Source organism: Leopardus geoffroyi, chromosome C3, assembly GCF_018350155.1.
Source record: "Leopardus geoffroyi isolate Oge1 chromosome C3, O.geoffroyi_Oge1_pat1.0, whole genome shotgun sequence".
Classification (NCBI taxonomy): Eukaryota; Metazoa; Chordata; class Mammalia; order Carnivora; family Felidae; genus Leopardus; species Leopardus geoffroyi.
Genome location: NC_059338.1, coordinates 50314281 through 50328514, shown reverse-complemented (window position 1 = coordinate 50328514; position 14234 = coordinate 50314281). Strand labels below are relative to the sequence as shown.

The 14234-nt window shown below is 43.2% G+C and overlaps 1 long non-coding RNA gene across 1 annotated transcript in view; it reads right to left on the bottom strand.

Moving 5' to 3' along the window:
* The window catches only part of LOC123585025, a 34753-nt gene extending 22138 nt beyond the window's left edge, over positions 1-12615 (bottom strand). Inside the window, exon 1 of the long non-coding RNA XR_006705856.1 lies at positions 12460-12615. This is a non-coding gene — a long non-coding RNA (uncharacterized LOC123585025). The remainder of the gene's footprint in view (positions 1-12459) is intronic.
* Between the last annotated feature and the right edge of the window lie 1619 nt (positions 12616-14234).

Genomic DNA, 14234 nt, shown 5'->3' with positions numbered 1-14234 from the left:
GTGACCCTAAAAAATATATATTCACTTTCTAATCCTTGGAGCCTGTGAATATTACCTAATATGGCAAAAGATGTGATTAACTTGAGGATCTTGAGAGGAGTTTATCCTGGATTAACTAGGTGGGCTCCAATTTCAGTCACACGTATCTTAATAAGAGAGAAACGGAGATTTCTCTCTCATTCTCTCTCTCTCCTACACACACACACACACACACACACACACACACAAAGAGGTGATGTAAAGGTGGATCAGGGACAGATCTAAAGATGCTGTCTTTGGGGCACCTGGGTGGTGCGATTGGATAAGCTTCCAACTTCGGCTCGGGTAATGATCTCGCGGTTCATGAGTTTGAGCCCTACGTTAGGCTCTGTGCTGAGAGCTCAGAGCCTGGAGCCCGTTTCAGATTCTGTGTCTCCCTCTCTCTCTGCCCCTCCCCTACGCACACTCTGTCTCTCTCAAAAATAAATAAACATTAGAAAAAAAGATACTGTCTCTGAAGATTAGGGTGATGGACACAAGTGAAGAAATGTGGACAACCACCAGAAGCTGGAAGAACTGATTCTCTCCTAGAGCTTATGGAGGGACCATCAACCTGGCGATACTGACTTCAGACTTCTAGGCTCCAGAATTGTGAGAGAATACAAGCCACCAAGTTTGTGGCAATTTGTTACAGCAGCCACAGGAAATTAGCAAAAAGGCCTTGAGGAGTCTTGCTAAGAGTCAACTCCTTTAAGATGTTTAACCCAACATACCCCAAACTTGGTTGACCATGGATGGCATCTTTTTCCCCATAAGTTTTATTAATATCCAAACAGAACTCATATTATACGCAACCCACTTTGGAAAATGCTGCCTGTGGGAAATCTTTTGTTAATTACTAGGGCTCCTACTGCACATCTGGGGACAGAGCTGCTCGTAGTTAATGTTCTGACCAAATATGAGCCAGGATCCTGTCCTGCCAACTCTGTAGTAGAGCTAAGACCAGGAGAATATTTAAATAAGACTTTTCTGAAGGCTGGGGATAGCAAAAGAGGAAAGTCAACGGGATATGAACATAAAACTGGATGATCCTGCCGCCAAAGGACTTTTTGGGTTGGGCGCACTGGGGTACGCTGTAGGGATATGGTCTTGCCCAGCTCCTAACCACTACCGTATCGCTCCAAACATCTATACAAACCCCAACATCCCAGAGCATACTGAAATGTCTCTAGACTTCTCTCTAGAAAGCAAGGCCCGCCTGTGCAAGGAGTCTGTCTGAGATGGCTCTTCTGCAATGCCCAAGACTTGGATGACGGCCTGTGGGCTTCAGTAGAGTAATTGCGTCTGATTACAGGGTACCTTGGCATTACACAAACACGGGAGAAGGCAAGGAGACCCATACTTCCTTTCATCTGGCTCCAGAGGACAGCCTCATCTTCAATACGCAGCTCTGTATATTCAAGGACCACATCAAAACAGGAGGCACAAGATCAGTGCAGGTACCCCGACCCAGGAAGCAAATACGCGACTCTTGTTTTGTAGGAGTGACATAAAGAATCACAATAATGGGAAAGATGCGTTTTATTGCATCCCCCACTTCCAGCCTTCCTTCCCTAATATCTACTTGCTGTTATGACTATTATCATTATTTTACACACCTCTTTCACATGAATGCTTGGCTATAAAGCAGCACTTGTTTTGCTTTATTGCCATTTGCCTTATGTAGGCCATTAAGGCTTTACCGCTCAAGCAAGGAGGCTTAATTTTATTTTTAAATAAGAACGTTCTGTGACTTCAAGACATTTATAAACTCCAGCTGGAAGGTGATTCAACCTTTCTGTGGAAGGCAAAAGACCTGGTGTCCTGGTCACTGAGCAACGGGTCACCATGACATTTCAAGAGCCCCTGTCTAAGTTAGCCTGGCTGTAAATTCATAGAAAACACACACACACACACACACACACACACACACACACACACGCACCAACAAAAGGAGCAAGAAAGAAAGATAGCTGCAAGATAGAAAGAATGTTTAGAGAAGACAGAACCTGTGAAGGCCACATGACAGACGGAAAAAAGTGGCTGCTGGCTCAAGAGGCCAGGTTTCAGAGCAATTACTTAAAGCTAGGCTGCACGCTCGCTCCTCACTGAGCTGATTCCTCTTGACAAGGAAGGGAGAGGGGCCAGGGAGGGAGGCAGACTTATTGTCTCTACCATGCGGGTGAATACTCTATGAACGCTCCTTTAAGTAGGGAGAATGGTGATGTGAACTCTATTGATATTCATAATGTACCAAAGCCAGCCTCCCATAATAGACTGAAAGCATTCACAAAAGCCCTAGCATGAGGCATAGATAGAGGTGTGTGTCTCTTCTTGGGATCTGAAAGAGTGACCTCATGTTCATACCAGGTTATCCTCCCAACTCGTGCTGCCTTGGAAGCTACAGAATTGCTTGATTAATAAGCTAAACAGGTGAGCCGGAGGGGGTTATCTTTAAGGGAGTATGTATAATTCCCCTTCAGTGATGGAAGAGGGAGCCATCGCTTCCTGTCAGGGCAAAGGACGGCAAACCCTCCCCGGGCAGCTTCCGCAAGGAAGGAGAATGCATTCTGAGGGGTTGGCAGGGTGGTCAGAGGAGGGAGACGTCACTCTGAAGGCTGAGCGGCAGGCAGCTCCCTCCCCTCTGGCTGAGCACCCGGCAGCTTTGTGGATCCTCCTCAGAACAGTGACAGCCAGAAACAGGTGAATTGGTACAGATAAAAGAACCCATCCCTACCTCTGGAAGCATGAAAACAGTGTCTGCTAACCTTTCTATGAGGCATTTGCTCCCTTTCCACCATTGTCTCTGCTTTTCTGAAGCCCTGGACAGAGCCAGCTTTGTAAATACCCATGTGCCGATTAAAAATGTAAGGATGCAAGTCCAGCTGTGCCAAAGTCCATCGGTCTGCAATGGGACAGCGACGGGAAACAATTGAAATCTAATGGACCCCCCTGGGGATCACCTGTCTCTACACATTGTTCCCTGCCATCATCAGTGACCCAAAATGGGACCATCTGACGGGGGAATGGGCTGTGCAATCCACAGACAGAGTCAGCGCCATATGGAACAGGCATTCCAATTGCCCACTGCAATACATAAAAACGATTCAGGATTCTAACTCTATTTCCCTGGCGATCGAGTTTAGCTATCACTGGGCTCGCTATTATCAGATTCTGCCGCTATATTTATTAAATATAAGTTGCTAAACATATGGCTCAAGGGATGGATAACAGGACATCCAGCCAGGCATAGCAGGAGTATCATTTTCCAGGTCTGCCCCCAGGCACTCAAGGCTAACAGTGTCAAAGAGCCGATGGCTGTTCAGAGCCTAAGAAGAATGGGTCTTCTCAGTCATGGAACCCAATGGTGTATGTAGTTGCTTAGAAGTTACAACCAAAGAGGCCAAAATTATGGGCTCAATCCTAGTGCCAGATAGCTCTGTCTCCCTTTATTCATCCACCCTTTTAGTGAACACATAGTGTGTACCATGCCAGTGTTATGACTTGATGATACCGAGCTGAGCAAATCATGGCCAATATACCTGTCTAGAAAGCCACTCAGTCTAACATGGCAGAAAACCCAGAAAACAGCAATTTCACCCTAGTGTAGTTTGTGCTGTAAAATAAATGGGCACAGACTCATGCGTTTGGGAGCCCAGAAGTGGGAACAACTAAAATTTAGTGTTTCCCATTATTTGTACAGAACTTTTCAGTTTATAATTTCTAAGCCTGACACAAAACTTAGAAGCAGAGGTACCTTCTCTTCCCAAGGGAAGGGGCTGAAATCAGAGATGCAATTAGCCAAGGTCATATGGCAGGCATGGGGAAAACACACTGCTCACCTGAGCCTTGCTGTCTGGTCTACGAACACAACTTACCCGTAGCACTGAGAGCCTGCTGGCAGATCAGGGAAGTCCCCTGTCAGGACCTGAAGTTCAGATCCCTCACTGACGACCTGCAGCAGCATCTTCACAGACTAAGAAAGTCTATGCATTAATTATCTGGATTGTGGCCCTCATTATTTATGGTTCACCATGGTGCGCGGAACCCAGAATCACGGGAGATGCATTGAGAAGAAGAAGGTACAGTTGCAAAGACTGGCAGATAACCACACCTGTGTATGTGTCTCCTCCTGCAACTCCACACACGGGGCAATAAAAGGATGTCTTTAAGGCTGCACACAGTCATAAGGGTCAAGAGAAAAACAAATGGGGAAACGGGCACAAAATTTTCATGCTGGAGAATAGTTGAACAAATGGTAGTAAACTTAGCATGTCGGAGGAGGCCAAACCCAAAGCCCACAGTGAGAAAAGCAGGCAGGTCTGTACCCGGGGAAGCCCAGCAAAGCCCAGGAATTGTGAGCCACGATACCTCTGGAAGTGAGAGTGAGGGCAGGGCTGAAAGTATTTGTTAAATGTCTACGTGGGAAGCAGATAGGTTCCCAGATACCCTCCATTAGTCTGCAAAGCTAGGTGGCTGTCAGATGCAGAGTTTCTGAAGAGGGACTTTGGGCTCCGGGACATGAGACCCAGCGCAGGCAGCTTGCATGTACAGAAAACAGTCGACTGAATGGGAAGTTGGCACAGTGCACCGGAGAACCTGGGCCCCTGGACCCCCGGGACAAGACACTAAAGCAGCCCAAGACTTATACTCCTTGGAGGCTCTACAGTGAAATGTCCAGCAGATTACTTATCATGAAGCCCCCTTGTGTGCAAGCCAGCTGCAAACACACAGAGCATCCAATCAGCATTTCGATTCCTCACTGTTAATATATCGCGAGACATTAGAGGAAAGCCTCACGAAAGAAAGAGACCACAGCAAACAGGGAAAAAAAAAAAAATGTAGAGACAAAGCAGGAAGCAAAAAAAGATTTTCAAGAAGAAATTTTGGGAGTGCGTGGGTGGCTCGGTTGGTTAAGCATCCCACTTTGGCTCAGGTCATGATCTCATGGTTTGTGAGTTTGAGTTCTGTGTTGGGCTCTGTGCTGGCAGCTTGGGGCCTGGAGCCTGCTTCGGATCCTTAGTCTCTCTCTCTCCCTTCCTCCCCTGCTTGTGCTTTCTCTCTCTCTCAAAAATAAATAAAAATACTTCAGAAGAAAAAAGAAAACCTTTTATAATTGCTTCAGAAAGATGAGAAAATACAGCACATACACATTAATAAGAGTTGACATGTGCTGAGCACGTTCAATGTGCTAGCCCTGCTCCAAGTGCTTTGTTAGTAACTTACTGAGTCCTTGCAATAACCCTACAGGAAGCCTGTGTCGTTATTATCCCCATTTTACAGCTGAGGAAACTGAGGGTTTCAGTCCACTGTTGAACGTCCCCTGCTGGTTGAGCTGCTGAGCCGCATTTTGTACCCAGTCTGCCTCTTCTGCTTGTTAAGCTCAACTGCCCCACAAGGTAGGGGCAAAACTTGAACTTCTGTAATGGCAAAGAGACATTATGGATAGATATGAAAGCAGCCAACGAGGTTCACAAACTAGTGGAAGGGACAGGGAATCACAGGGTCCAGGCACATAAGTGCACGCGAATAACTACAACAGGCATGAGTTAAAAGGACAAAGGCTCTGCTAAGACTTGAGCCTAGCTTACCTCCTGTGGGGCAGCATTTCCTCTTGTAAATCCGGCTTAGCCACAATTGTGATCAACACCAGAAGAACCTCTATTTCCCCAGTCTCTGCCACAATCTCTGCTGGGTGCTGTCAATCGGCACCATCCAAAGAACAGAACTGTGAGGACTGGGGGGCATTTCTCCCACCAAAAGTCACAGTCCTTTCCCTTCCATTGTGGCTATGGCTATCTTATTTCTAACTTTCTGCCTTCTCTAGTCTAAAAATACAGGTAGGCACAAACATCAGTAGCTGTTGTAGAGGAACCTCTTTCTCTGGCTTCAAGCCTCCAAAAGGAGGGACTGCCATTTGAATAAGCTTCCTGGCCTCTGCTCCTCTGGGAAGAAGAATAACTTCTTATTGATGCGTTTGGGAGAAGGAACTGAGCCTGGACTTTTCTCTCTTTGTGCAGCCTGCTCGCCGGGAAGACTCCTACTCTCTGTTTTTCCATGGGGTAAACTGGGAAGGCTGTTATCTTCTGACTCAGCCTAAGTGGGCAGGTTTATTCTGAACTGTGTCAATAAGCCATCTACCCAAAGATCTAAGACACACCCTCCGACCTAGCTCTTTTTGGCAATAAAACTGCCATTTATTTATTTTATTTTATTTTATTTTATTTTATTTTATTTTATTTTAGTTTAGTTTAGTTTAGTTTAGTTTAGTTTAGCTTTTGTTTATTATTGAGAGAGAGAGCATGAGCATGGATGGGAGGGGCAGAGAGAGGGAGACACAGAATCCGAAGCAGGCTCCGGGCTCTGAGCTGTCGGCACAGAGCCCGACGCGGGGCTCGAACTCACAAACCGCGAGATCATGACCTGAGCCAAAGTCGGATGCTCCCCCGAATGAACCACCCAGGCGCCCCTAAAACTGCCATTTTGAACTCCCCCTGCCTGCTGTTCCCTCATAGCTCAGCAGTATCACACGTCTCCCACTCGGCTATGTGCTGTTGGCTCCTAGAACACACACCAAGCTGTTCCGGCCTCTGGGCCTGCTATCTCCTTTGCTTTCACTGGTTGGAACTCCCTTCTTACAATTCTTTCTCTGACTGATTCCTTACTTTTCAGTTCTCTCAGTGAGGTCTTCCCACATCGTTTTAACTACAGTAGGCCCATCTCTGCTCATTTTCCTCAGTCGTGGCTCCCTGTTTGTTGTCCTTATGGCACTAATCACAACTTTTATTCTTAAATATTTATGGAGGTATTATATCTTCCCTATGGGATGGAAACCTCCATGGGACAAGGGCTTTATTTTGTTCTAAATTGTACCTGCAGCACCAACCATCATGCCTTGCACATAGCAAGTCCTTAATAAACAGTTGTTGAATCAATTAATGAAGTTAGTGGTTTCCACAAAAGAAGTTCATGCTTTCTACATGTTGAGGTGTTAAAACGTGGAATAGCTCTGTTGTTAATATCACTAACTAGTTCAACAAGTAATACTTCTTCCTATTTCCTCTGTTTCCTTAGTTTACCTTATGCTGATGGCACTGGGGCTTCCCAGCCTACCATGTGTCCTTGGTTCTTGCCAGGGACATTCTGACTCAGCTACCTGCTTTCTTCAACCTGCAACATGAGTCCGTATGCAGACTGTATTAGCTTCTACACAATTCAGCCACAACGTTAGTTATTATTTACCACATCGTTCCATTCAAATCTATGTGTTTTTTCCCCCTATTTTACTCCTTTCTTCCTGTGTCTCCTCTGTCTCTTTGTCCAAAGGGAATTAGTACTCCTTCTTTAATCAGGGATTTTTTTCCCTTAGGATTTCTCCTTTGTGGATTCATAGCACCGGCATTTAAAAATTAATATCTGTACATCTTCAAAGATTTTAAAAAATCATGAAGACACCACACTTCTGTTTTAACAGAAATAATCTTCAGCCACAGTCTAGATGGCGTCCCTGGAATTTTGAACCACAGCTCTAGGAAGACTCTATGCTATCTCTTAAATGGCTGAGTGAAACTCTGGAGTTGGAAGGAACTAGTGAGGTCAAAGGGCTCCCTCTGGAGCCAGAAATCTCTAGGACCATCTGTCTTAGATGGTCCTGCCAGGACAAGGGCAAGGGACAAAGCAAATCATGAGAGGTTTGGTTCTCATGAGATTTGAGTTTGGCTGAACTATACTTGACCTGTAAGGTCCTTAGGTAGTTCAAAGTCATTCTTAGACTTTTCCAGAACTAGTATGAGATATAAAGTTTATACAGGTTTTACCCATAATGACTAATTGTCTTAAAAGCCTTCTGCTTATGAATCAGAGCCATATATGTGTGTGTGTGTGTGTGTGTATATATATATATATGAATATACTCATGAATATATATATATGAATATACTCATGAATACATATATATATGAATATACTCATGAATACATATATATGAATATACTCATGAATACATACATATATATACATATATATATTTACATATATATATGTATATATATGAAACCTATTTAAGGCAGAGCTGTAAATGGTTTTCGAAAATAGAAAATTATATATCTAATTGCAAGCAATGTTCCAAATTAGAATATACTTAATTTGGATATTTTCTTTGATCTTTCCTTCCTAAGAAGAGTGGTCTGGGAACAGGCTGTTTTCATAGACTTTTCTGGATTTCAGTTTCAATTCTTCTTATCCTGAGCTTCCTTGGACCTGGGAAACCCAGAGTCTTAAATAGGTGTATTTAGAAAGAGTACTCTATTTAATACATAAATGGGCCCATATGGTACATCTAGTGATGCCCAAGTAGCCCAAGGAAGTCCTCAATTACTGGCTGCATTCATGCTCTACACTTGGAAGAATATGTAGCAAGATAAATACATTCAATTATTTTTTCCCCTATTTTACCTTAATTTTTTATTTCTTCATCCTAATATCTGATGAACAGAGCATATTTCTATTATGTCCAGTATTATAGACAGGCAAAGGCAATATTTACATTGTCTTATGTATTATTATATATGTGTACATATGCATATATATATGTACATATCTATATGTGTGTGTGTGTGTGTGTTTAAAAAGAGAGAGAGAAAGAGAGTATCATATAATAATTGTATAGGTCCAATAAAACATCCTTGTTGTCACAGCTTGACCTAAAAAAATACTTTGTTTCCATTTATGAGGACTCATTCATTGTCTCCTGGTTATAAATGTGGTTGGAAAATGTTCTTTGATGAGAGATGCATGCTTATAGAAATCAAATCTTGAAAGGAGAAGGTATGTCTGATGATATGCTTAAGCCAAAGCTGTTGCTAGAGACAACCTGAGTCTCTGTGAATAAAGTATTGATCAGAAACACAGAAACTGAAGGGTTTCTCAAGAAAAAAAAGGTGTGTGTGTGTGGGGAGGGGGTAGAGAGCAGGGTGGGGGGAGAGAGAGAGAAAGAACTATTGCACTCATGGGGGAAGAAGGCTTAAGGCTCTGTATGGCTTTTCTTACTCTTTCTGTGTCAGCCTAGCTAGAAGAGAGAAGACACAGGGGCATCAGAAAGAATAGAGCCGAGACCTGGAAATTTAAAGGCCAAGTGAAATCTGTCCCTCTAAATCAAAAGAAGTTGGGTAGCTGGTAATAAACAGCTAGAGACACAATCCAGACTCAGCAGTCTGCCCTTCCTTACCCACTCTGGTGAAACTCCCCAAGGAGTGAGATTCCATGTACCCCCCCGTTCCTGGTATACGCCATATGCCCTAGGCCTTCTCAGAGCAGTGCCAGATTCTAAGTGGCATACTACGTAAAGCAGGACCTCAGAAGAAATACATCCCCTAAGAGATAAAGAGAATGTCTCAGACCTTGGCTCAGTAGGAAATCTCTTCGACTGCGGCCCATTTATACCATCCCTTCTTCACTATAAGATGGCGGTGTGGCAGGGTAGAAGAGGTAGAGAGGGCACACGGTTGCAACTGAGCCTAGCACCTGGCTCTAACCCCGCAACAGTATGAATAGACCAATAATAATGGGGACAAAGGCAAAATGTCCCGGGGTCTCGGGCAGCCGAGCACCCCTCAGAGAGGCTGGTGGGGCAAAAAGGGTCCAGAGGCATGAGCCAGTTCTGAACAGCAGCAGCACGAGGGGATCTGGAGTTCATAACAAAGGAAGAAGGTAATTTTAATCAAGGTATGAGGATAAGATGAGAATTAGATTACCATAATTTGCAAGAAATATTCTATAAGAGCTTGTTCTTTCTGATTAGGTACATCATCAATAAATTACAAGTTGATAGTATAAAGTTTCTATATAAATGTCGCAATAAATATATGTTTATTTTCTTCTAAGGAAAAATGGCCAGGATGTAAGTAGTTACGCCTTGCAATATTCCTGGTGCTTAGTAGGTCTACTAAATATGCGTTGAATTAATGAATTACTGAATGAATAAACTATAATCCATATTTTTTAACTTTGTGGTTTTATAGTGCTCATTTGCTTCCAGTGGCTGCATCCCTATTTGTAAGCAAAGTGCCAATGAAAAGAAATTGAACAATTCTGAAGTATTAGTAAATACCTACTGGGAAGGGGTTTGTGAGCTTATTTGTTTTGTGTCTGTGTTTGTTTTAATAAGGAATTAACTACCCATAGAGTGTATAAATGTTTGTACTGTTACTCTAGATGATTCAGGAGAGTCAAAGAAAACCCATTTCGGAAGTACTATCTTCTTTACTTGGAATTTATCTTGGTCTTTGGCACATTTTCTCAGATTTAGGACTCTGAAACAGTGAAACTCTCTTTATGATTCTAATGTCCCTTGACTCATAAGTCACAGGAGAACTAATGACTTAACACTTTCAACTTTTCTAAAGCATTTAAGGGAATATTCATCGTCCAACATCAGACGAATGGATAAGTCCAGTGGGTTTTGGGAACCACCTCCTCACTGACAGTGATGGACTTTGCTTCTAGCCAAGAAGAGAACATAGGGGGCTGACACAGACTTTCTATTTTTTACTCTAATGAATGCTATTTTCATTTGCTTTAGAGAGCAGTCCCTAAGAAGACTAGTGACAAGATGAAGGTTCACTGGTTTCCTTTTTCCCTGACAGGTTCAAAAGTGTGGTGCAGGTGGCAAATTAGACTTGGCTTCCCATTAATTGGTAGGAAGAAACTTTTCTCCTGCTGTTCAGATTGTCATTGGATCCTTTAGCACACATGGAGGTTTTGTGGAATTATTATTATATTTATCATTGCTGCTGCTAACGCTGTAGGCAATTTTTCTGAGAAAATCATGAAGGGCTGATGTCAATTAGAAGCCCCTGTGAGTAAATGTCTTAAAGTAACTAGAAAGCTGAGGTACCTATTTGCTGCTGTGTGAGCAGCAAACCAACTGATATAAACTCTCAGCTCTGGGTTTGGTAAAGAACTTATCCTGTGATTGTCTTTAAAGACTTTGAGAAAATAACAACAACAAAATAATAATATTGAGATGACAATGATTATGATGTGTTTTTACTTATCAAACTTCTACCGTGTGTAGGCAACATACAGTGTTTTATCTTTATTTGGTAATTTAAGCTACACAGCTACTCTAAGAGATGATTATTTTTTGAGCCCTGGAGAAGTAAGGGATTGGCCCAGCTTCACACAGCTTGTAAGTGGTAAAGCCATTATTCAACCCCAGTTTATAACTGGAAGGACTACAAAAACGCAAACCACTAGGATGAGAAGCGTAAATCCTTCCTTCCTAGGACATTCCAGCAAACAGAGCCAAAGACTGCCATGGTGAAACTGGACAGGATTTAATACCAAAGAAGACAAGTAGAGGAAGAACAGAAGAGGAGAGTGTGTCTTTCTAAAGCCTGGTGGTCTTTTCCATGGAATTCAGGGAAGATTCTTCTGACAGACCAGCCCTAGATATGTTATGGAATAAGAAGGACACATGTGTAAGCACTGAACACTGTGATGGCTTTGGGATGTGCTAACCTGGTAAGCTAACCTACACTCCTCCAAACTCCCTTTCTAGTATGTTTCTGATCAGGGTGGGCTACATGGGAGATTCTTTCATGAGAACCAGAGTGTCAAAGCGAGAAGGTAGCCATTTTGTAATATGCACACAGATTTCCCCAGTTTTTAAATTAAGCATTAGTCTAGATGCTACAGTGAAGGAGTTTTTGGCTGCAATTAAAGTCCCAAATCAGTTGATTTTGAGTTAATCAAAAGAGATGATCCTTGATGGGCCTGACTTAATCAGGTAGAAGCCCTTTAAAGAGGGACTAAGCCCTCCTGGAATAGAAAAGATTCCAAGCAATAGAAGAGAAGGTAAACTGTAAAATATTTCTACGTTCTGAGGTCTCTATGCTTTCCTTATTGTTGCAGATCTGCTGACTCACCTCATTGGCATGAAGCAGCAGCTGGGGCTGCTGCTGCTCTTTCCTCCCTGACTGCCTGCCCTGCGGACTGCGGGATGATGAAGCCTGCTCCTGCAACTGCATAAGTGTGCTCCTTGTAGCAAATCTCTCTCTCTCTCTCTCTCTCTCTCTCTCTCTCTCTCTCTCTCACACACACACACACACACACACACACACACACATCTCCTACTGGTTTTCTCCTCTGGTTACTGAGAGACAGAAGAACCAGAGCACATCTGGACACCAGCGCTATTCAACAGTAAATAAGCTTATATAAGAAATTGTCTCTCCAGGAGAAGAGAAGACACTGGTTGGCACAGCATTCTAGGTAAAGGAAGAAGCAGGAAAAGTTAATACAAAGCCACATCCAACAGGTAGGAAGTGGGTGTACTTTTCATGGAACAACACACTGTATTAGTCTACTTGGGCTGTCAGAAAACAAACAAACAAAAAACACAGACTGGGTGACTTAAATAAGAAAAGCTCATTTTCTCACAGTTCTGGAGGCTGGAAGTCCCAAGATCAAGTTCCCAGCACGGCTGGTTTCAAGAAGGGGCCTCTCTTTCTGGTTTGCAGGTAGCTGTCTTCTGTGTCCTCACATGGCCTTTCCTCTGTGTGTGCAGAGACAGAGAACGCCTAGGTAGCTCTTCCCCTTCTTTTTTTTTTTTTTTTTTTTTTTTCCAACGTTTATTTATTTTTGGGACAGAGAGAGACAGAGCATGAACGGGGGAGGGGCAGAGAGAGAGGGAGACACAGAATCGGAAACAGGCTCCAGGCTCTGAGCCATCAGCCCAGAGTCTGATGCGGGGCTCGAACTCCCGGACCGCGAGATCGTGACCTGGCTGAAGTCGGACGCTTAACCGACTGCGCCACCCAGGCGCCCCCCCTCTTCCCCTTCTTTTTTTTTTTAAATTTTTTTTTTCAACGTTTATTTATTTTTGGGACAGAGAGAGACAGAGCATGAACGGGGGAGGGGCAGAGAGAGAGGGAGACACAGAATCGGAAACAGGCTCCAGGCTCTGAGCCATCAGCCCAGAGCCTGACTTGGGGCTCAAACTCCCGGACCGGGAGATCGTGACCTGGCTGAAGTCGGACGCTTAACCGACTGCGCCACCCAGGCGCCCCCCCTCTTCCCCTTCTTATAAAGACACTAACCTTATTAAATTAGGGTCCCACAATTATAACCTCATTTATAAGAGGTTTGTGGAATTTGAGAAACTTAACAGATGAACATAGAGGAAGGGTAGGAAAAATAAGACGAAAACAGAGACAGAGGCAAACCATAAGAGATTCTCACATACAGAAAGCAAACTGAGGGTTGATGGGGTGGGGGTGGGGAAATGAGTGACAGGCATGAAGGAGGGCATTGTTGGGATGAGCCCTGGGTGTCATATGTAAGTGATGAATCACTGGATTCTACTCCTGAAGCCAAGACTACACAGTATATTAACTAACTTGAGAATTAAAAAAAAAGAGGTTAATTACCTCCCCAAGTCCCTATCTGCCCATATAGGAGCACTAGGAGTTAAGGCTTCAACCTATCCATTTCGGAAGGACATAATTCAGTCCGTAACATACATCTAGTGAACAAAAAGAAGAAAAATGTTTCCAAAACTAAGGAAATTGAAGGTTGGCCATTCCTCCTAAAGAATTCGCTAGTTATTGGTAGAAAGAATTCTTCTTCTATTGTTCAGGTTGTCACTGGGTATCTCAGCACATTTTTTAATCCAACTTTCCTTTTGCCCTCTGCCAGATTCTATCACAATACTGACTCCTTGACTGTTTTCCAAAAAAAAAAAAAAAAAAAAAAAAAAAAGAAAGAAAGAAAGAAAGAAAAAGAAAGTCCAGTTCATAATTTGTTTATAGATGTTACTGAAGAATCATAAGAAAAACAGTAAAGGACAGTTTACACGACACACTCCAGAGCAAAATATTTCAAATCCTCTCACCAGATATAACTCTCCAATATTCTTACTATAGTTCTTACACCAAATTCCCACACACAAAGTCAGTCTTTTGTTCCTCTATCGTCTCAAGTAATTCTGCCCCTAACCTGCCCTAATCAGGCTATTGCTGTTTCATATAAAGAAATTTGAGGTCTCAACCCACCAAACCAAGTGATTTATCAAGCAACACACAGTGGTCTCCCTCAGAGAAGTTCTAGTAAAACATACTTTTCTCCATCTTGCTTCAAGAATAAAAAGCACTGTTAAAGGAATTTGATGCCTGTGCAGTACAGGGACACTCGGTCCAAAAGACACTTCCAAGTAA